We start from the raw sequence: 23,359 nt of genomic DNA, 5'->3' as shown, positions 1-23,359 counted from the left end.
ACTTACTCTTATCCTTATTACATGTGATACACTGATTTTTAAAATTCTGTTTCATTAAAAAAAGAAGAAAAGAGCTGGTCACCACGCATTAAATTGATTTCCTGATCTACCAATGGGTGGCAATTTGTTTGCAAAATATTGGCTTACTTCATTGGACTATATTAAACCCGGTAAGGAACCCTATTCTGCTTTGCCCTTTTCTCTAAAAACCATAAAAATATTTTCTATTCATACATAATTTACATAAGCTAAGCTTGGAAGCAAAGCTTTACAACATTTCTTAAGTAGGTTTCACATCCAGGAAGTAGTGAAATTTAGAGCCACAGCCAGTCTTAAGTTTCCAAATCAAAGGCTATTTCCACTTTATCATGCTGCATTCATGATCTGATTAGTGTCGGTCTAGCCTCCAAAACTTGGTTGTAAGTTCCCAAAAGACCATGAATACTCCTAACACCATGCTGGATGCCCCAGGGGTGATGTGCTCAATGGTAAACAGAAAGGTATAATAAGGTTAGTCAAAAGCCATGTTCTGGTTTTGATATTGTATTTTGGGCATTTTTGTGCCGAAACTTTTTATAATGCTTTAGAGGCAAACCTCATAAAAGGAATGATTTTGTTTCATAGATTGTATCATATTTATGATACCCTATGTGTCAATGTTTCCCAAGGTTGTAGGATCTTTTGAGTGAACAGATAGGAAGTCATGAGAGAGGGACACTGGTTCCTGTACTTGAGCTTTCCCCAGAGCTCAAAGAGAAAGTTCCAGAAAGGCCAATAAAAGGACCAGACAGCAAAGTCTTTATTTCTGCTAGTTTTCCCAAATGGCTTTCCTCAGGCTGTAATTTGCAGACCTGGCAGACTCTGAACCCATGGTCAGTGGTAAAGTATCAAGAATAAGCCCCCATTTCAGTTCCTTTGGGGCTCTCCAGCTAAAATGCAAAATCCTTAGGGGAACACATACATACATCTGTCCTAAGGTATACCCACATATGTATGTGGGGGTAGGTAAGAACTTGTAAAGACTGAATAGGCAATAAATACTCACCTGTTGATTGAGAGTACGGATGTGAAAAATCAAAGTGTGAATGTATGCTATACATATGCGGATATTCAGCATTTTTATATGTCCTCATAAGGCCTGTTTTCCTCAATGTTCTAGGAGCAGGAGGTGTGACAATACCAGTCCTGGGGGCACTCAGAAAGGAAAGGATTGGGGAAAGAATAGCTGAATGGAGAAAAGTGAAGGGAGGAATGGGAAAAAAAGAATGAGAGGAAAACGTGGCTGAAATTGCAGGAAGAAGGCCCAGCAACACTGAGCGCTGATCACATCTTTGTTAGTTCTAGAATCATCTTTATCTTACTTGTTACTCTGTATACTTTGTTGGACTCAAAGTACACATTTCATATGGTGGAAAGTTTCCCTGTTTACTTACTCTTCCTGACCCAGCTTTAAAGGCTATTTGACCATTTCAATATGTTTCTTGTAGCTGATATACCTGTGAGCTGAGGTAAGGAGTGGGAGGAAGCAGACTAAGATGGCTTCCTACATCTAGTTCATGTGAAAGAAACCTATCCTAATATTACATCAAATGGAACCCTCTCAGTAGGAGAAAAATAGGTGATGTTGCAAGGATAAGACTCACCTTTCAACCTCATGACTGATAAGGTTTGGAGGAAAGAATGACATTCTGTTCAAAAGTCAGGTCAAAAGCTTATCCACACACTGATTTCTCAATCCAGGATCTGTAATACCAAATAAAACAAAGGCCTTGGTCCCAAATGAAGTCATTAGCAAATATCTCTTTGCTCTGCTGGGAGTTCTGTTCTCTCACAACATCCTTTTGAATTATCACTTTGTATTGAGGCAGCAGTTTTACTCTTTCAAATGAACTATACAATCTCAGAAGAGGCCAGTGGTTCCGAGGGAGGAAGGGAAGGCTGGTTCTACCCTTGTGCTGGGAGAAACATTAAGATCAAGAGCACAGCTATGGGAGTCAGACAGCCTGGATCTGAAATTGGTTCCACCACCAGCTCTGTAAGTGACACAACCTTTCTATGCCTCTTTTGTCAAAGTCAATGAAATGGTTTTCATATGAATGATACAAGTGATGTACTTGTTTAAAGCAGTGCCTGAATACAGCAGGCATTCATTAAATCCTAGATATGACTAGGATCTAAAAAATAAATATTATTTGCTAAGTTTGTGGTTTATTTTGGTAGGTTTTTTCCCCTGCATCTTTATAAGGACCAGTGGTTTTAAGAATCTTGGAATAATAGGTCTGAAAGGAATGTTTATTTTACAGAGATGTAAAAAGCCCAGAGCATTGAGCTCTTCAAGGTCACACAGATATCTAGCGGTACATTCAGGACTAGAAACCAGACTGCTGACTTCAGACCATTCTCCACTGGACACTTTTTCCCTGGGGGAGGATGTCCAGGACCAAGAAAGTCCCATCAGAGCAATAGCAACAACCAGAACTGCCGTACCTCCTCCAGGGGCTCCCTTGTCACCCCAATGACAATCTTAAGCTGGTTTGTTCATTCGTTCATTCACTCACTCACTCACCCATTCCCTCACTCACCCATTCCCTCACTCACCCACTCACCCATCACTGAGTTAGGCTATCAATGAAAGGTACAGAAAAGTAAAATGCAGTCTTTGTCTTTAAAGGACTTTGGTTGAAACTGGAGCAACAAAAGAGGCAGAAATAAAATGATACAATAATACAAACACTTAATGATATGGAAAGTATTAGAAAGGTTAGTCATCTTTTGCTATACAACCAATCAGAAGTTTGGTAAAAGAACTTATGATAAGGTCAGTACATTTATAAAATGACTAGGATAAATGAAACTAAGCAGGTCTACTACGAGCTGGGCTGTGCTTACTGTTTAATGTAGCTGTAGGTGTAGGTGCGGGAGGCGTCAGGTTTCTGCAGTGCCTTTCTGTTCATCTCCCCTGCTGCCCAGGGATGATTCCCTGAGAAGTCCTCCTTAGACAGAATCTGCATTTTCAACCATAGCCCCCTGCTACATCACAGCCCTGTTTGTGTGGTGGTGAGGTGTCTGGGAGGGAAAGCATTCTATAGTTTTGTAGTTAAATCTCAGTGTTTGAGTGTGCTTTGGTCGCTGGTAGGTGACCTTCACAAGTGTCCCTTGGACCCCTTCTCTGTTAGGCAGGACAGGAAACAAACACATTGAGGGCTGGAGGCAGGGGAGAGCACTTCTCCCAAATGGACAAAGACTTGGGTAGAATCTTTCCCCTGAAGGGCAGGGCTTTGTTATGGAAATCACTCTGGATTTATTTCAAATTAGGAAAACTTTTCCACCACCTGTCAGAGCCATGAGGTGATGTTTCTTGGTTCTTCACTGTGAGAACCTGGTGGGTTTCCTAGAAGTAAAGTCCATGAAAGTATGAGTGATCCCCTAAGATCAGAGATTCTAGGAGTCTCACTCTCTTACTAGTCCGCACTCAGCTCCTGCAACTTGTCAGAATTACCACAAAAGTATTGTTATCAGTGTCTGGCTCCAGTGATTCCCATTCCAGGGAAGTGGACCTCAGTGACCTTACCATCCATCCAGATTTTGGGGTGGTCGCTTGCCCTGCTACCTAAGCTTCATGAGTCCAGGGAAAGTCCCTGATTTTTAGTGGGTTTTTTTTTTTTCACTTTTTTGGGGGGTAAGATTGTGGTTTTTACATGCAGGGCTGAAGCCTAAAGCTCCAGATTCATTTTTTACATTTGGATCTGCAGTTATACCAGCACCATTTGTGGCAAAGACTCTTCTCTCCCCACTGAATCTTTTGGCATCCTCATCAAAAATCATTTGACCATAAATATGGGAGTTTATTTCTGGACTTTCAATTCTATTCTCAAATGATCCAAATGTCTACTTTTATGCCAGTATGACACTGTCTTGATGACAGTAGCTTTGTAGTAAATTTTGAAATTGGGAAGTGTGAGTCCCTCAAATCCATTATTTTTCCCCAAGATTGCTTTGGTTATTCTAGTTCCCTTGCATTTCCTATGAATTTTAGAATTACCTTGTCATCTTGTGCAAAGAAGCCAGCTGGAATTTTGAAATAAATTGCACTGAATCTTTAGATCAATTTGGAAAGTTTTGCTTATGTTAACAGTATTAAGTCTTCCAATTCTTAGATGTGGGATGTCTTTCCATTTATGTAGGCCTTTTTTTCTTTCAATGATGTTTTAAAATTTTAGGTGTACAAGTACTACACTTTTGTTATATTTATTCCTGAATGTTTTATTATTTTAATGCTACTACAATTGGAATAGTTTTTTTTTAAGTTACAGTTATGGATTGTTCACTGCTAGGATACTAACATAAAGTAATTGATTTTTGTATGTTGACTTCATATTCTGCAAACTTCCTGACTTGTTTATTAGTCCTTATGATTGTGGAGTGTTTCTTTTAGGATGATCAGTTATAACTTCTCTACAATTCAGTGAAATTGGGATTAAAAATGCCCATGAAACTTATCAGCTAGAACCATAAAATTTGTCAATTAGAACCATTCTTTAGTCGTGTGTGCACAAGAATAAAGATAACAGTAAGCAGTAATAGTGTTTTGATCTTTGGCTGGAGATTTACTGTCCAGGTGTTGTTATGAAAGTATGTTAAAAAAGTGTCAAAGATACTGATAAAAAAAAATTGAGACAACCTATCATGTTATAACAGTCTAAGTTGGCATGCAAGCCTTAGCAAGTCCTCACAGACCGGGAAACATTATGGGGGTTAAAGAACTGGAGGTCTCTCTAGTGTTGAAAGAAGGTACAGTGGGAGTGAAGGCACAAGAGAAGTAGAAGGATAAGAGGTTGAGACTCATAACGGGACAGTGCACTTCAGAGTTTCAGATGTGGTGCGTTCCAGGTGATGACAAGATTCTAGGTGTGATTTGGCTAAAGCAGAGTGGATGTGAGAGACTCTGGAATCATGAAAGTCTGGGTTCGTTTTCTGGATGGCTCATCTATTAACACACAACCTTGATATCACCAGAATTATGATAGGAACTGGGGTAGAAAGAAAGATTCAGGTCCTATATTTGCCAGTTAATGAGAGGGGATATCCTAGGAAGTTGGTAGATGACAGTAATAAAGTGAGGTAGAGGTTGGTAAACCTGAACGACCTAACCTCATGGGATCAAGAGCTTATACCCAATGTAGCCAAGGGTTACAAGGCTCTCTTTAATCACAGTGGCTCCTTCTGAGATGGTTCTTAAGGTGGGGAAGCATCCTGAGAGAATCTTTTGGGGGTGAACCAGAGCGTTAGCCCATCTCTGCATTCGAAAACTCAGCCTGGTTGTTCTGATTTAACCAACAGTTCAGTTCAGTTCAGTTCAGTCACTCAGTCGTGTCTGACTCTTTGCAACCCCATGAATCGCAGCACGCCAGGCCTCCCTGTCCATCACCAACTCCCGGAGTTCACCCAGACTCATGTCCATCGAGTCAGTGATGCCATCCAGCCATCTCATCCTCTGTCGTCCCCTTCTCCGCCTGCCCCCAATCCCTCCCAGCATCAGAGTCTTTTCCAATGAGTCAACTCTTCTCATGAGGTGGCCAAAGTACTGGAGTTTCAGCTTTAGCATCATTCCTTCCAAAGAAATCCCAGGGCTGATCTCCTTCAGAATGGACTGGTTGGATCTCCCTGCAGTCCAAGGGACTCTCAAGAGTCTTCTCCAACACTGCAGTTCAAAAGCATCAGTTCTTCAGCACTCAGCCTTCTTCACAGTCCAACTCTCACATCCATACATGACCATAGGAAAAACCATAGCCTTGACTAGACGAACCTTTGTTGGCAAAGTAATGTCTCTGCTTTTGAATACGCTATCTAGGTTGGTCATAACTTTCCTTCCAAGGAGTAAGCGTCTTTTAATTTCATGGCTGCAGTCACCATCTGCAGTGATTTTGGAGCCCAACCATCAGGAGGTGTAATTTCCCACTGTTTTCCTCTTCCCAGTGAGAATTGCTGTTTTAGGCATGGCTACAGAAATCCAGGGAGAATTCCTGAGGGGCATATGGCTTCTGTCCTATTCATACTCTTGTGCTTGCAACTGACAACTACATACAGACTTGAATTTAGATTTCTGACAGACCTTCCCAAGGAAAAACACATGTATTTTTTCGTAATTATGTTTAATTTGATATGAAATAGTATAAATGCATGCATTCATTTTAATAACAGGTGTTATTTACAGTGAAATGAACAGATCTTAAATGCACAGTTTGGTGAGCTTTGACAAATGCATAAGCTCTCACCTATATCAGGCTACAGAATACTTACTCTAGAAAGTTCCCTGATGACCCTTCCCACTCAATTCCTGCCCTCCTTGAGGCAACCACAGGACTGATTTTTATCATCATAGATGAGTTTTGTTATTTTAGGGCTTCATTTTAATGGAAACATGGTTGGTACTCTTTCGTGTCTGGCTTCTTTTGCTCCACATAATGAGGCTTAAGTTAGAACTTGGGTATTAAAACAAGTAATTCTAATAGAAAATTCTCATTATTACCAAGGTGACTGAATTCAGATCAAAAGAAGGCAGATATGTAAAAGAACTGTGGTGTGTTTCCCCGCTCCTGGATAGAATTTGCCAAGAAAGCCCAAGATACTTTAATTACACATTGCAGAAATTATCCTGTGGCTAAAGTCCACTTGGCTTTGTGTCCCCATCACCACCCACTTCCTGAATTCATCTTCTGTTGATGGATTCTCAGGTTGTTTCATATATCTGCTGTTGTGAATATGCTGCTAGGAATATGGGGGTGCAGATATTTCTTTGTTATCCTCTTTTCATTTTTTTTGGATATATACTCAGAAGTAGGATTTCTGGATTATATGGTAATTCTATTTTTAATTTTTGAAGAACCTCCATACTGTTTTCCATAGTGGCAACACAATGTACATTCTCATCAAAAGTGGACAAGGATTCCTATTTTTCCACATCTTCATCAACCTTAACTCTTGTCTTTATGAGGACAGCCATTCTAACAAGTGTGAGATGATTTATTGTGGTTTTGATTTTCATTTCACTGATGATGACAGATGTTGAGCACCTTTTCATGTATCTGTTGGCTTCCTGTATAACTTCATGGAAGAAATGTCTATTCAGTTCCTCTGTCCCATTTTTAATTCAGCTTGTCTGTTTTTGCTTTTGAGTTGTATGAGTTCTTTATATATTTTGGATATTAACCCTTTATCAGATATATGATTAACAAATATTTCCTTCCATTTCATATGTTGCCTTTTCATTTCATGGATTGTTTCCTTTGCTGTGGCGAAGCTTTTCAGTAGTCCCACTTTTTAATTTTTGCTTTTGTTGCCTTATTGCTTGATATTTTCACTCTTCTGGATAAATGTGCTTTGCTGACAAGTGAGAGAAAAGTTCAGTTATCTAATTACAGACTTTTGGAAGTGTGTGTATGCATGCAAGAGAGAGAGAGACAAAAACAGTGGGCAACATTTCTCTGATAGGACATGTGCCTCAAAGATGGCCAGAAAACACTATTGTCTAGTGTATCAAGCATTGTTTAGTTAAAATCTTTTAATTGAAAGCATCAGTTCAGTTGCTCAGTCTTGTCTGACTCTGCGACCCCATGGACTGCAGCACTCCAGACTTCCCTGTCCATCACCAACTCTCGGAGCTTACTCAAACCCATGTCCATTGAGTTGGTGATGCCATACAACCATCTCATCTTCTATCATCCCCTTCTCCTCCTGCCTTCAATCTTTCCCGGCATCAGGTTCTTTTCCAGTGAGTCAGTTCTTCGCCTCAGGTAGCCAAAGTATTGGAGCTTCAGCTTCAGCATCAGTCCCTCCAATGAATATTCATGGCTGATTTACTGTAGGATGGACTGGTTTGATTTTCCTGCTTATCTCTCAAGAGTCTTCTCCAACACCACAGTTTAAAAGCATCAGTTCTTTGGTGCTCAACTTTCTTTATAGTCCAACTCTCACACGCATACAGGATTATAGGATAAACCATAGCTTTGACTATATGTACCTTTGTTGGTAAAGTAATGTCTCTGCTTTTTAATATGCTGTCTAGGTTTGTCATAGCTTTTCTTCCAAAGATCAAGAATCTTTTAATTTCATGGCTGCAGTCACCATCTGCAGTGATTTTGGGGCCTAAGAAAATAAATTCTGTCACTGTTTCCATTGTTTCCCCATCTATTGGCCATGAAGTGATGGGACTGGATGCCATGATCTTAGTTTTTTGAAAGTTGAGTTTTAATCCATGTTTTCCACTCTCCTCTTTCACTTTCATCAAGAGGCTCTTTAGTTCCTCTTCATTTTCTACCATAAGGGTGATGTCATCTGCATATCTGAGGTTATTGATATTTTTCCCAGCAATCTTGATTCCAGCTTGTGCTTCATCCAGCCTGGCATTTTGCATGATGTACTCTGCATATAAGTTAAATAAGCAGGGTGACAATATACAGTCTTGACGTACTCCTTTCCCAATTTTGAACCGGTCTGTTGTTTCATGTCCATTTCAAACTGTTGCTTCTTGACCTGTGTGCAGGTTTCTTGAGAGGCAGGTGAGGTGGTCTGGTATTCCTATGTCATTAAGATTTTCCCACAGTTTGTTGTGATCCACACAGTTTAAGGCTTTGGTGTAGTCAATGAAACAGATGTTTTTCTGGAATTCTCTTGCTTTTTCTATGATCCAACAGATGTTTGCAATTTGATCTCTGATTTCTCTGCCTTTCCTATATCCAGCTTGAACATCTGGAAGTTCTCAGTTCATGTACTGTTGAAGCCTAGCTTGGAGAATTTTGAACATTACTTTGCTAGTGTATGAGATGAGAACAATTGTGTGGTAGTTTGAGCATTCTTTGATATTGTCTTTCTTTGGGATTGGAGTGAAAACTGACCTTTTCCAGTCCCGTGGCCACGGCTGAGTTTTCCAAATTTATTAGCATATTGAGTGCAGCACTTTTACAGCATCATCTTTTAGGATTTGAAATAGCTCAACTGGAATTCCATCACCTCCACTAGCTTTGTTCGTAGAGATGCTTTCTAAGGCCCACTTGTCTTTGCACTCCAGGATACATGGCTCTAGGTAAGGGATCACACCATTGTGGTCATGTGGGTCATTAAGATCTTTTTTGGATAGTTCTCCAATGTATTCTTGCCACATCTTATTAATATCTTCTGCCTCTGTGAGGTCCATACAGTTTCTGTCCTTTATTGTGCCCATCTTTGCATGAAATATTCCCTTGGTATCTCTAATTTTCTTGACAAGATCTCTAGTCTTTCCCATTCTATTGTTTTCCTGTTTCTTTGCACTGATCACTGAGGAAGGCTTTCTTATCTCTCCTTGCTATTCTTTGGAACTCTGCATTCAGATACATATATATTTCCTTTTCTCCTTTGCCTTTCCCTTCCCTTCTTTTCTCAGCTATTTGTAAGGCCTCCTCAGACAACCATTTTGTCTTTTTGCATTTCTTCTTCTTGGGGATGGTTTTGATCACTGCCTCCTGTACAGTGTTATAAACCTCTGTCCATAGTTCTTCAGGCAGTCTGTCTATCATATCTAATCCCTTGAATCTATTTGTCACTTCTACTGTGAGTGAAGAGGAACTAAAAAGCCCCTTGATGAAAGTGAAAGAGGAGAGTGAAAAAGTTGGCTTAAAGCTCAACATTCAGAAAACTAATATCATGGCATCTGGTCCCATCACTTCATGGAAAATAGATGGGGAAACAATGGAAACAGTGGCTGACTTTATTATTTTGGGCTCCCAAATCACTGCAGATGGTGATTGTAGCCATGAAATTAAAAGACACTTACTCCTGGGAAGGAAAGTTTTGAACAACCTAGATAGTATATTAAAAGCAAAGATATTACTTTGCCAACAAAGGTCCGTCTAGTCAAGGCTATGGTTTTTCCAGTGGTCATGTATGGATGTGAGAGTTGGACTGTGAAGAAAGCTGAGCACTGAAGGATTGATGCTTTTGAACTGTGGTGTTGAAGAAGACTCTTGAGAGTCCCTTGGACTGCAAGGAAATCCAACCAGTCCATCCTAAAGGAGATCAGTCCTGGGTGTTCATTGGAAGGACTGATGCTGAAGTTGAAACTCCAATACTTTGGCCACCTCATGCGAAGAGCTGACTCATTGGAAAAGACTCTGATGCTGGGAGGGATTGGGGGCAGGAGGAAAAGGGGATGACAGAAGATGAGATGGATGGATGGCATCATTGACTCGATGGACATGCGTTTGAGTAAACTGGGAGTTGGTGATGGACAGGGAGGCCTGGCGTGCTGCGATTCACGAGTTGCAAAGAGTTGGACATGAGTGAGCGACTGAACTGAACTGAACTGTATAATCAAGGGATTTGATTTAGGTCATACCTGAATGGTCTATTCCCTGGTGGCTCAGATGGTAAAGCATCTGCCTGCAATGCTGGAGACCCAGGGTCAATCCCTGGGTGGGGAAGATCCCCTGGAGAAGGAAATGGCAACCCACTCCAGTACTCTTGCCTGGAAAATTCCATGGATGGAGAAGCCTGGTGTTACTGTACCTGGGCTACAGTCCATGGTGTCGCAAGAGTCAGACACAACTGAGTGACTTCACACTTTCTTTCACACACTTTCTGAATGGTATAGTGGTTTCACCTACTCTCTTCAATTTAAGTCTGAATTTTTGCAATAAGGAATTCATGATCTGAGCCACAGTGAGCTCCTGGTCTTGCTTTTGCTGACTGTATAGAGCTTCTCCATCTTCAGCTGCAAAAAATATATCCCACCCATCAGAACAAGACCCAGATTTCCCCACAGCCAGTCCCTTCCATCAGGAAGCTTCCACAAGCTTCTTATCCTTATCCATCAGAGGATAGACAGAATGAAAACCACAATTTATAAAACAGATAAACAACAAAGACTACTGCATAGCACAGTGAACTATATTCAAGGATAATGCAAAAATCTATAATAGAAAAGAATCTGAAAAAGAATATATATATCTCACTTTACTGTATACATGAAACTAACATAACACAGTACTATAAATGAACTATACTTCAATAAAAAAGAAATTGGAGGGATTCTTGGGACCTAATTTCTCTGAACATAAAGTTAACAGGTTAATTAAATACCAGATGATCTCTGATATCCCACCCAAGCCAAACTTTTCAAGACTTTTACACTCAGTTCAGTTCACTCGGTCATGTCCGACTCTTTGCAACCCCATGCACCGCAGCACACCAGTGAGGTCCGCAGCATGCCAGGCCTCCCTGTCCATCACCAACTCCTGGAGTTTACCCAAACTCATGTCCATTGAGTTGGTGATGCTATGCAACCATCTCATCCTCTGTCATCCCCTTCTCCTCCTGCCTTCAATCTTTCCCAGCATCAGGGTCTTTTCAAATGAGTCAACTCTTCACATCAGGTGGCCAAAGTATTGGAGTTTCAGCTTCAACAGACTCTTAACTATTTGATTTTAAATTATCTTCCAAGCCTCATCTTCTCTAACTTGATATAAACCTAATTTTTTCATATATTCATATATTTTTACCATTAGAAATACATTTTTATATCACTTCATAAAAAGTAAAATTCAATACATAAGAGTTCAGGAGCAATGAAACATTTTTCTTCTCTTCAAATGAATTTATTAATTCAGTTCATGTTCCATAAATTGTCACTGATCTGGTAATTTGCTGGAAACATTTATATACAAATATTCCACTAAAATAAAAAGTCTGTGGACACTAAGAAATTTATTCAGCCATATATGTAATCTTAGAATAAAATACTCTGAATACATACAAATGAGTAAGACATGAGAGTATAATAAAAAGCATTTCTACTGGAGGAGTTTGATGATATATGTCTCTAGAGATTTAAAATTGCATTAGAATCACCTTATCTCCATTTTCTTTTATTTCAAAGATCTTTCATATAGCACACTACTCTTATGTTGGGAGTTTATCACTAAATTTAACTTTTTTACAATCTTAATTACTTCATTATTTCTTTTTTGTAACCATTTGAAATATTGGAATAAAGTCAGTTATTGCCAGGCTTTATGAAAATTATATCAAATTCTAAAGTCGCCTAGCCCCTTCTGAATGGTGTTACCCTAGATAGCTGCTTCTCTATAGCTATTCTTTTTAACACCAACATTTTTATTCACTTTGTCATTTTAAAGAAAAATTTTCCATAATCAGAGCATCCTCCTCAGAGAATAATGAACAGAGCTCAGTATTTTCTTTATGATTGAAGATTATCCTTAACCTTTTTCTTTTACTGCAGAATCATTTATTAAGCATACATTGAACAAATTGCTAGAGATGCTACTACACTATCTCCGTGTAGGGCCTAAGTACAAGGAGACATGCTCAGGGCATATTTGGGCATGGACACAAGTGATTGCTGGCCTGGAGATGGAAAAGGTTATAAATGTATCATAACTGGTGTGTCTTCATATTTTTTCATTTTTGTTCCACACATACCCTTCAAACTAACACTAAATCTCCCATGTATACTTCTTTTTATCCATTACCAGATGTTCACCCTCTTTTAATCCTCAAATACAAATCTACAAGATAGATGGGTAAATGGTATCCTTCCCATCTGGTGGGTGAAAAAGAAATACAGGCTCTAAGGCTAAGTGCTTGCCTGGATCCTGCAATATGTAGCTGGTTGGAGTGAGGATACATTTGTCTTCCAACTCATAGCCTGACTCCTTAGTATCTCTGATTATTTTGCCTAATCTTTGCACAAAATAGGAGAGGAATTAGTAGTTGTGAATAGGAATGGAAATATGGTGAAAAGGAATACATCTATAATGAAACTCGTCAGCTTCCTTCAAAAAATAAAATGGCAGGTCTCCACACAGGTTGGGAAGCTGGATCACAGAACTCTGACTTTCATCCTTGAGATTCACTTGCCCCTAAGTGGTTTTTTACACTGGCCCAAGCTTCCCTGGTGGCTCAGAGGGAAAAGCGTCTGTCCACAATGCGGGAGACCTGGGTTTGATCCCTGGGTCAGGAAGACCCCCTGGAGAAGGAAATGGCAACCAACTCCAGTATTCTTGCCTAGAGAATCCCATGGACAGAGGAGCCTGGTACGCTACAGTCCACGGGGTCGCAAAGAGTCGGACACGACTGGATGACTTCACTTTCTTTTCACTTAAGCAGGTACACACAGATCACTTTCTTGACTCTCCATAGCACAGCTGAGAAACTTTTTAAAATGTATTTAAATAGAGATTTGTTTATTCAGATTTTTGACTCCATCTTAATCATTTTGATTTCAAGTTCTTTTCTTTCAGCAAAGATATTGTTCAGTATCTTCTTTCATCCAATACTGTTGATGATACATGTAATGCCACTTATTTTGAACAACCTTTTTCTAACCCTCTCTGGAGGCTTCAGAAGTCTGTCTTTTCTCTTGTAGTTTTAGCACATTGACTATATACCTCATGTTCTTAACTTTCATTACTTTTGTACATTGTTTTATCTTTGTTGTGTGTTTATTTTTAATCCTTCTCTATAGTTGGAATCCCGGGGATGGGGGAGCCTGGTGGGCTGCCGTCTATGGGGTTGCACAGAGTTGGACACGACTGAAATGACTTAGCAGCAGCAGCATAGTTGGTACCATTTGAATCTGAGGATTTATATGTTTCTTCAACTATAAGAAATTTCATCCTATTATTTCTTCATATTTTACCTTTCCTCTGTTTTCGTTATTTTCTACTGGGTAGATACTATGGCTTGCAGAACTCTCTTCCATGTGTTAAGTTTTCATCTTTTTCTCACCTCGTCCTTCATTTCCAGGCTGTCTTCCAGATATCCAGTTTCTTTTATAGCTGCGCCCATTCTTCTATTTATATCTACTGAATTTTTAATTTCAATAATTTTTTACTTCCAAGGTCTGTCTTTGGTTTTATGACAGACAGTTTCTGATTCATTATTGTGACTCCATCCTATATCTGAAGACACTAATTAAACTTGTATTAAAGTCCTTTTCTTATCACTCTATTAACTTTTGCATAGTTGTACCTCTGTTGGGTTGTTGTCTGTTTTTTCACAGTGGCTGCATGCCAGATGTTGGTGATTTCTAATTATAGCTCATCTCTGTGCTTTGGATCCTTTGCCAGATCCTTTATACTGCCAGACCCTCAGCCTTCCTTGTGGGAGCTGGAGAAACAGCTATTGAGGTTCGTGCTCCCCACTGTTTTCAGTTGAAATGGGGAAAAGGTGGGACGCATGCTGGATGGGATTCCTTCGAGGCTGGTATTCTGGGCTGAGTCATTCTCTCTGGGCACTGTCAGTTTCTGCCTCTCCTTCAGCATGGCTCCTGCTCAAAGACAAACCTGAACGAGTGGAGAGGAGAGTAGGATGCACGTGGCACAGCCACTGTGGGGATCCCATCGTGTTCCCTGTCATCTGCACTGAATCCCTCTTCTCTGCTCCTGGCTTCTACCTGCAGGCATGTGTGCTCAGCTGTGTCCAACTCTTTGCTACCCTATGGACTCTAGCCCACCAGGTTCCTCTGTCCATAGAATTTTCCAGGCAAGGGCACTGGAGTGGGTTGCCATTTCCTTCTCCAGGGGACCTTCCTGATCCAGGGGTTGATACCCCGTCTACTGTATCTTCTGCATTGGTGGCTGGATTCTTTACCACTGAGCCACCTGGGCAGCTCTTCTCCCTGCAGGCAGGCGGAATTCCTGGTGAAGCCCCCATGTGCTGTGGCAGTACTTTCCAAAATGGTCCAGCACAAATTCCAGACTGCAATTACCCTCTTCAAACTTATCCTTTGTTTTCTTAGACTCTCGGAAATTCTCATAATTTTCATTAGCTAAAAATTTCCCTTTGAATTTACAGAATGGGGTATATATTTCCATACTCATGAAAAGAAAGCCAAGGCTTAGAATAGAAGGACAGAGAAGGTTGGGGAAGGAGAAAACATTCCTGGGTGCGGTTAGTTTCCCAACAGAAAGGCAAAAACCCCCAATTTTATTTTGGGTTGGTTGTCTTTTTCTTATATTAGAGATATTAACCAATTGTTAGTTATGTTGTAAATACTTATTACTCATGTCTAAGGTACTGCCTGAGATACAGAAATTTTACATTTTTATGAGGACAAATCTGTCCATTGTTTTACTTCAAGATTTCTGGGTGTTGTGTCATGCTCAAGAGACCATCCTAATACAAACCGAAACCTATTTTACTGTATAGTGACTTTTAATATTCAGTAGTTCAGTCTTTTGTGGTTAGATATTTCATGTTTAGATACATAGCCATCAGGATTTTAATTTTGTGTTTGGTCTGAGATTTCGTGTGTATCCCTTTTCCAAATAGAGCCTTGTATTGCTGTTGTCCCCTTCCGCTCTGCTACCTGTGGGTATGCAGGAGTTGTGAACGTTTGTTAATATTTTTAGTTCATCGGTCACCAAACCATAAGGAACCACATACTTGATCTGAAGTATTTGATGAATTGGACTGCACTGCAGTGAGAGTTCTTACCTTTGAGATGAATGTAGTAACTCCCTAAGATTTGGGGTTATCTCTCTTGGGGACAAGGTGAGTGAGAAGCGGGATCTGCAGATACAGTTAGCCAGAGCATCCACAGAAGCAATTTTCCAGTTTTCCCTTTGAGCACACAGCTAGAATCTATCTTCCTGCTTCCCTCATGACTGGGTACAGCCATGGGACTATGCTCTCCCCAGTGTAATGTGAACAGTATTTATGCCAGGCCCCTAAAAACTCTCACTTACACTCCTCCATCCTCCTTTTTGAAGCTGAATATAGAGGATGAGTTTCCAGGAGATGAGGCCATGAGATGCAAGGATTCTGAGTACCTGTAAGACTGTGAATAGGGCTTGCTAACCAGAAACACTCACCTTGGACTTAAGTAAGAAAGAAGCTTCTTTGGTTGTTTGCCTAAACTAAGACAGGAGACTTAGGTTTCTAGTAGATATGTTGTACCCAGTTAGGGAAGTTTCCTTCCATTTACCTAATTTACCAAGAGACTTTCTTGTGTAATCAGGAATGGATATTAAATTTTTTAAAAAAGATTTATTATTTGATTTTTGGCTGTGCTGGGTCTTCATTGCTGTGTGTGAGCTTTCTCTCTGTTTGCATAGGACGGGGCTGCTCCAGGCTGCGGTGCAGGGCTTCTCACTGCAGTGGCTTCTCCTGTTGTGTAGCACAGGCTCTAGGTGACGGGCTTCGGTAGTAATTGCAGCCCGTGGGCTCAGTAGTTGTGGCTCACGGGCTTCACAGTGCATGAGCTCAGTAGCTATGGCACGTGGGCTCAGTTGCTCTGTGGCACATGGGATCTTCCTGGAGCAGGAATAGAACCCGTGTCCCCTGCACTGGCAGGTGGGCTCTCAACACTGGACCACCAGAAAAGCTCTGTGTTACATTTTATTAATACATTTTTGATATCTATCAAGGGTATTGTAGACATCTTACCCTTAAGTTTCAAAATGTAATAAATTACAACTGTTATATTAATATTGTCCTTAAAACAAATGGTATTGTGCTTAGTCATGGCCAACTCTTTGCAACCCTTTGGATTGTAGTCCACCAGGCTTCTCTGTCCCTGGGATTTTTCAGGCAAAAATACTGGAGTGGGTTACCATTTCCTCCTCCAAGGGACTTCCCAAGCCAGGGATCAAACTCACATCTCCTGTGTCTTCTGCATTGAAGGCAGATTCTTTACCCATTCAGTTATGGGGGAAGCCCCAATAGTCCTTAAAACAGAATTATATTTAAATAATTTCATGGCATAGTATTCTTTTAAAAGCAGTTCTGGAAATAACTTTGCTTATAATTTGTTAAAACTCTCCAAATAATTCATTGGTTTATGGTTTCCTTGTTTTATTCTATCTTTGTCCACTTTCCACATTGAGTTTATGCCAGATACAAACTGAGACACTTGTCAGATTTTTCTCTGGTCTTGAACAACTGACGTCATGAGTCACTGGGGACTGTCTTTGAGAAATACATTTTTTTTTTAAACTATAGTTCTAATTTCCTCTATGGTTATTGGTCAACTCAGTTAATTACAAGTGAAACATCTTTCTACTTTGGAGTTTTCTGGGCCATAGTTTTTCCAGCTTATATCGAGTTAATGAGCAAGCAACTGAAAGCAGACCTGTATTCCTGTACAATATGTTTGGTGTTCTTGATGTACAATTTTACCTATTTAAGTGTTTTAGAACTTAAGTCTTACTGTGGATAAAAAGGAACCTGGATTCTTATAGATAACCTACATCTTTTTTTTTTTTTTTTACTAATTGGAAAAATGTACATATTGAACTTATCCATGTTAAAACTTCTGAATTCTAAAATTATCACAAATATGAGAGCTTAACTAATAGAAACTGGCAAACTTCTGTCTTTAAATATTTCAATTTTGTTATTGTTTAGTCACTAAGTCTGACTTTATCAGACTGGACAGTAGCGTGCCAGGCTTCCCTGTCCTTTACTATCTCCTGAAGTTTGCTCAAACTCATGTCCATTGAGTCACTGGTACTCTTCAACATTTCATCTTTTGTAGCTATATGTGAAAATGAAGTGTCTTATTAAAATGACATGGTGATTTACACTTCTTGATTATCTGTATCTTTGGAATTAGCTGCCAAATAGAAACCTGATATGACCATAAAGTAACCTTTATATGACTTGCTCTAGGGATTTAAAGATGCATTTTCTTTTTTTTTTTCTAATCATCTCATTATTAAAACCAAAAATATGCAAAGTAAATTCATTCATTAGGAGGCTATCTAATATCATCTCCAGTCTATATCAATACAGTTCAGAATATGGACTTTGGCCTAGCTCTGTGACATTTGGCAAGCATCTTAACCTCTCTGTATTTCAGCTCTCTCAAATGTAAAGTGACAACAAATATGTTAGCGGCTTGATAGGATTTTTCCAAGGGTTAAGAGTTCAAAGTGAAAAGTTACTAGAACATTCCTGGGGAAAATATGACAACTGTTAAGAGTAAATAAATAAAAAAACACTGGGAAAGATTGAAGGTGGGAGGAGAAGGGGACGACAGAGGATGTGATGGTTGGATGGTATCACTGACTCAATGGAGATGAGTTGGGGTAAACTCCGGGAGTTTGGCATGGCCAGGGAGGCCTGACATGCTGCAGTCCATAGGGTCACAAATAGTCGGACATGACTGAGCAACTGAACTGAACTGATTTTTATTACAATCTAGGAGAAATCACAGGCACCTCTCTGAAAATCTTTTGCTGATTTTCTTCTCATTATTAGAGTGTCCTTTATGTTAAGGAACATTCTACAAATTATCATAATCTTATTTTAAACCTCATGATATAGTATCATTACACTCTGTAAGAAAAACTAAGAAACATGAAATAACTGTTCAAATTCACAAAGCAGTAAGAGGCAGAATTGGGATTTGAATCCAGGTCTGTCTGACACCAAAGTCATGCTCTTTTCATTACATTACTCAGCCTGATGCTACCTCTCTCTGTAAAACCCACCATGATCACCTCTTTCTGCCATCACCAAAGCAGAGCAGTTAATATTTCTTTTGGAATACTGAAAATAATGATCCAGCAGTGTACACCTCTGTACTGACATTAAACTGTTGGTACCTGATGACATTAATGATTTATTCCTGCTTCTCTCAGCTTACCCCAGATAATGTGTCAATCAGTACTCAGTTTTTTGGTTTTCTCTATGCCATGCCTCTCAGCTTCCAGTTTCAAATAGGTGTTTAAGGATGCTGTCTACTCAGACAACATTGAAAGGCTACTGTAATCAAAACAGCACAGTTCTGACATAAAAACAGACATATAGATCAATGGAACAGAATAGAGTCCAGAAATAAACCCACACACCTAAGGTCAATTAATCTTCAACAAAGGCAGCAAAAATACACAAGAGAGAAAAGACAGTCTCTTCAATAAATGGTGCTGGGAAAGCCAGACAGCTACATGTAAATCAGTGAAATTAGAACACTCCCATATACCACATACAAGAATAAACTCAAAATGGTTTAAAGACCTAAGTATAAGACATTACCATAAGTATCCTGGAAAAGAATAGAGGCAAAACATTCCTGGACATAAATCATACCAACATTTTCTTAGATCAGTCTCTTAAGGTGAAATGAATAAAATCAAAAATAAACAAATGGGACCTAATCAAACTTAGAAGGTTTTGCACAGCAAAGGAAACCATCAACAAAATGAAAGTACATTCTATGAAATGGGAGAACATGCTTGTAAATGATGCAACAAACAAGGGTTTAATTTCCAAAACACACAAAGCTCATACAACTCAGCATCAAAAAAAAAAAAACCCAAAAAAACAAACAAAAAACAAACACAACTCAATCAAAATTAGCATAAGACCTAAATAGACATTTATCCAAAGAAAATAAATGAACAATTTTTACTCTATCTGGCATCTGGATTACACTTCACAGTTGATACATTTTTTTTGCATAAATTACCCCTTTAATTCATTATAATAATCTTCAGCTTAAAAGTTATATTTTTATTATGAGAGAAAGAATTGAAGCTTAAGGGTGGTATATCACTTGTCCAAGACCACAAAGCTAATCAATGGGAAAGTAAAATACATTACTTTACTCCCAGTTCTTAATGGGAGAATTAAACAATCTATGTTCTTTGAGATTCTTCCCTACATGCTCTATTCACTCTGAATCACAGAATTGAGAAGTTTCCAGAAAAGGATACTTGCTGTTTTCCCATATCTCATAGGTGTCAAAGAAAATAAAGGCTTAAATAAGTAGCAGGAGTGATTTAGGTTAGATATTAACTGGGTGGCTGATGCTGATGAGACTGGAAAAGATGACCAAAGGATATTTTGAGATTATCTGTTTTGAAAAAACAGTATGGGTTGGATTCCATTCCAGTACATGCCTGGTGGTGCAAGAAGTAATTAAATGAATTCTTGTGAATTATTTGAAAGCAGTTTATAAACTGGATGATTTAATGGAGTTTCTTCGAGTTCTCTGATTCTATAACAAATATTCTACTGAACGGATTTATATTACTGAAGTTGCTCTCTGGTATATGGGGATGGATCTTGTTTTCTTGACCCCTTCATCTGTGATCTCTGGAGAATGCAGATCCCCTTATTCAATTCCATTTCATACCCTCAGGGTTAAGCCTTCAGGGAAGAGGTCAGAGATGACCTAACTTACCTGAGGTCCTGAGCTGCTTCCTGGGCAGTTAGCTTTCCATCCACTGTTGATTTGATTTCATTCTGCACCCCAGGGAGATTTTAAAGATATACAATTTTAGTCTGAGTGTGGTTCAATTTCCAACCTTTATGGGATGTCAGATCATGTAAGATCATGGCATCTGGTCCCATCACTTCATGGCAAATAGATGGGGAAACAGTGGAAACAGTGAGTGACTTTATTTTTTTGGGCTCCAAAATCACTGCAGATGGTGATTGCAGCCATGAAATTAAAAGATGCTTACTCCTTGGAAGCAAAGTTATGACCAACCTAGACAGCATATTAAAAAGCCAGAGACATTACTTTGTCAACAAAGGTCTGTCTGGTCAAGGCTATAGTTTTTCCAGTGATCATGTATGGATGTGAGAGTTGGACTATAAAGAAAGCTGAGCGCTAAAGGATTGATGCTTTTGAACTGTTGTGTTGGAGAAGACTCTTGAGAGTCCCTTGGACTGTAAGGAGATCCAACCAGTCCATTCTAAAGGAGCTTAGTCCTGAGCGTTCACTGGAAGGACTGATGTTGAAGTTGAAACTCCAATACTTTGGCCACCTGATGCGAAGAGCTGACTCATTTGAAAAGACGCTGATGCTGGGAAAGATTGAGGGCAAGAGGAGAAGGGGACAACAGAGGAGGAGATGGTTGGATGGCATCACTGACTCAATGGACATGAGTTTGGGTAGGCTCTGGGAATTTGTGATGGACAGGGAGGCCTGGCATGCTGCAGCTCATGGGGTCGCAAAGAGTCTGATACAACTGAGCGACTGAACTGAACTGAACTGAACTGATGGGATGTCAGAGCTGAAGAATAAACAAAGGACCGGGTAGTTGGCTTAAGGCAGTAAGCCTAATAAAACAAAGACACCTAGTGGGGAAAACAAAATTGTCTGGGTATTTATCCAGATGCTGCCACAATCAGATACCTGCCTTAGAGCAGCATCTGTAGGGTATTAAATCCATGTGATTTCACTCATGCTGGAAAGTCCCTTTTCTCCTCAACAGAAGTGTCATCTGTGCATCTTAAACTGATCCTATGCATGTTAAGTTGCTTCAGTCATGTCCGACTCTGCGACCCTGTGGACTGTAGCGTGCCAGGCTCCTCTGTCCATGGGACTCTCCAGGCAAGAATACTGGAATGGGTTGCCATGCCCTCCTCCAGGGTATATTCCCAAGCTGAGGATCAAACCCACACCTTTTATGCCTCCTGCATTGCCAGGTGAGCTTCTTTACCATTCAGTTCAGATCAGTTCAGTCGCATCCAACTCTTTGTGACCCCATGGACCGTGAATGCCAGGCCTCCCTGCCAACCACCAACTCCCAGAGTTTACCCAAACTCATGTCCATTGAGTTGGTGATGCCATCCAACCAAACAATCCTCTGTCGTCCCCTTCACCTTCTGCCTTCAATTTTTCCCAGCATCAGCTTCTTTTCAAATGAGTCAGCTCTTCGCATCAGGTGGCCAAAGAGTTCAGCTTCAGCATCAGTCCTTCCAATGAATATTCAGGACGGATTTCCTTTAAGATGGACTGGTTGGATCTCCTTGCAGTCCAAGGGACTCTCAAGAGTCTTCTCCGACATCACAGTTCAAAAGCATCAATTCTCTGGTGCTCAACTTTCTTTATAGTCCAACTCTCACATCCATACATGACTATTAGAAAAACCATAGCCTTAACTAGATGGATCTTTGTTGGCAAAGTAATGTCTCTCCTTTTTAATATGTTGTCTAGGTTGGTCATAACTTTCCTCCAAGGAATAAGAAGTGTCTTTTAATTTCATGGCTGCAATCACCATCTGCAGTGATTTGGGAGCCCCAAAAAAGAAAGTCTGACACTGTTTCCCCATCTATTTGCCATGAAGTGATGGGACTGGATGCCATGATCTTCGTTTTCTGAATGTTGAGCTTTAAGCCAACGTTTTCAATCTCCACTTTCACTTTCATCAAGAGGCTTTTTAGTTCCTCTTCACTTTCTGCCATAAAGGTGGTGTTATCTGCATATCTGAGGTAATTGATATTTCTCCCAGCAATCTTGATTCCAGCTTGTGCTTCCTCCAGCCCACCATTTCTCATAATGTATTCTGCATATAAGTTAAATAAGCAGGGTGACAATATACAGCCTTGACGTACTCCTTTTCCTTTTTGGAACCAGTCTGTTGTTCCATGTCCAGTTCTAACTGTTGCTTCCTGACCTGCATATAGGTTTCTCAAGAGGCAGGTCAGGTGGTTTGGTATTCCCATCTCTTTCAGAATTTTCCAGTTTATTGTGATACACACACTCAAAGGCTTTGGCATAGTCAATAAAGCAGAAATAGATATTTTTCTGGAACTCTCTTTACCATTAGTGCTCAAATGATCCTGTAGCATGAGTGTTAGTTGTTTAGTCATGTCCGAATCTTTGTGACCCCATGGACTGTAGCCTATCAGGCTCCTCTGTCTATGGAATTCTCTAGGCAAGAACACTGGAGTGGGTAGCCATTCCTTTCTTCAGTGGATCTTTCTGACCCAGGCTTCAAACCCAGGTCTCCTGCATTGCAGGCATATTTGTTACTGTCTGAGCCACCAAGAAACTAATTCTGTTTCCCTGATGTGTTTAAATCTATGTGTTTTAGTTTCCTCTTTATTCAAAAGGAAGAATTAAAACTTCCCACCTCACAGTGTTAGAGAGCTAAGTAATGGAGCTTTCTGAAAGGTATCATGCATTTCACTTTAAAGACCCTTTCAAGAGAATATCGAAATTAAGGGAAAACTGTTGTAGAACTCATCTAACAAAATACTTCCTAAAAATTAAGGTAATGCATTATATGCAAACAAAACTGGTAATCAATTCAAAAGTAATGTGCATCTGAAACTCAAAAACATAAAAAAGAAAGTCATTTTTTTTTTTTATAAAAGTACTGCTTCTCACCCACATATCCTTTCTTTCCTGTGTCTTTGAACTCCCCTCATTGGGGGGCCCTGACTTCCAACACTGTATCTGACAAGTGAAGAACTGGGTTTAGAGGGGCAGTCACCAAAACATTATTTTAGCAAACAGCCCAGCTTTTCCAACAGGCCCGCACTGTGAACCTGGAGCAGTGATTACACTGCTCCTGCCTAACGTGGGACATTTAGCTTCTGGAAGTCCACAGAAGAGAATGCA

General features: G+C 39.8%; 1 protein-coding gene across 3 annotated transcripts in view; it reads left to right on the top strand.

Moving 5' to 3' along the window:
• The first annotated feature begins 1,737 nt into the window (after positions 1–1,737).
• TDRD15 (tudor domain containing 15) overlaps positions 1,738–23,359 on the top strand; it is an 84,812-nt gene continuing 63,190 nt past the window's right edge. For 2 of the 3 annotated variants that reach the window (XR_011569370.1, XM_070799084.1), the window contains exon 1: positions 1,740–2,035. The gene's annotated coding sequence lies outside the window, so the exon portion shown is untranslated. Of the gene's footprint in view, positions 2,036–23,359 lie in introns of all 3 variants that reach the window. The other variant, XM_070799085.1, reaches the window with a different exon arrangement.

The sequence above is a fragment of the Bos indicus genome, chromosome 11 (assembly GCF_029378745.1).
Source record: "Bos indicus isolate NIAB-ARS_2022 breed Sahiwal x Tharparkar chromosome 11, NIAB-ARS_B.indTharparkar_mat_pri_1.0, whole genome shotgun sequence".
In the NCBI taxonomy this organism is placed as follows: Eukaryota; Metazoa; Chordata; class Mammalia; order Artiodactyla; family Bovidae; genus Bos; species Bos indicus.
This window is presented reverse-complemented; position numbering and strand designations above follow the sequence as displayed.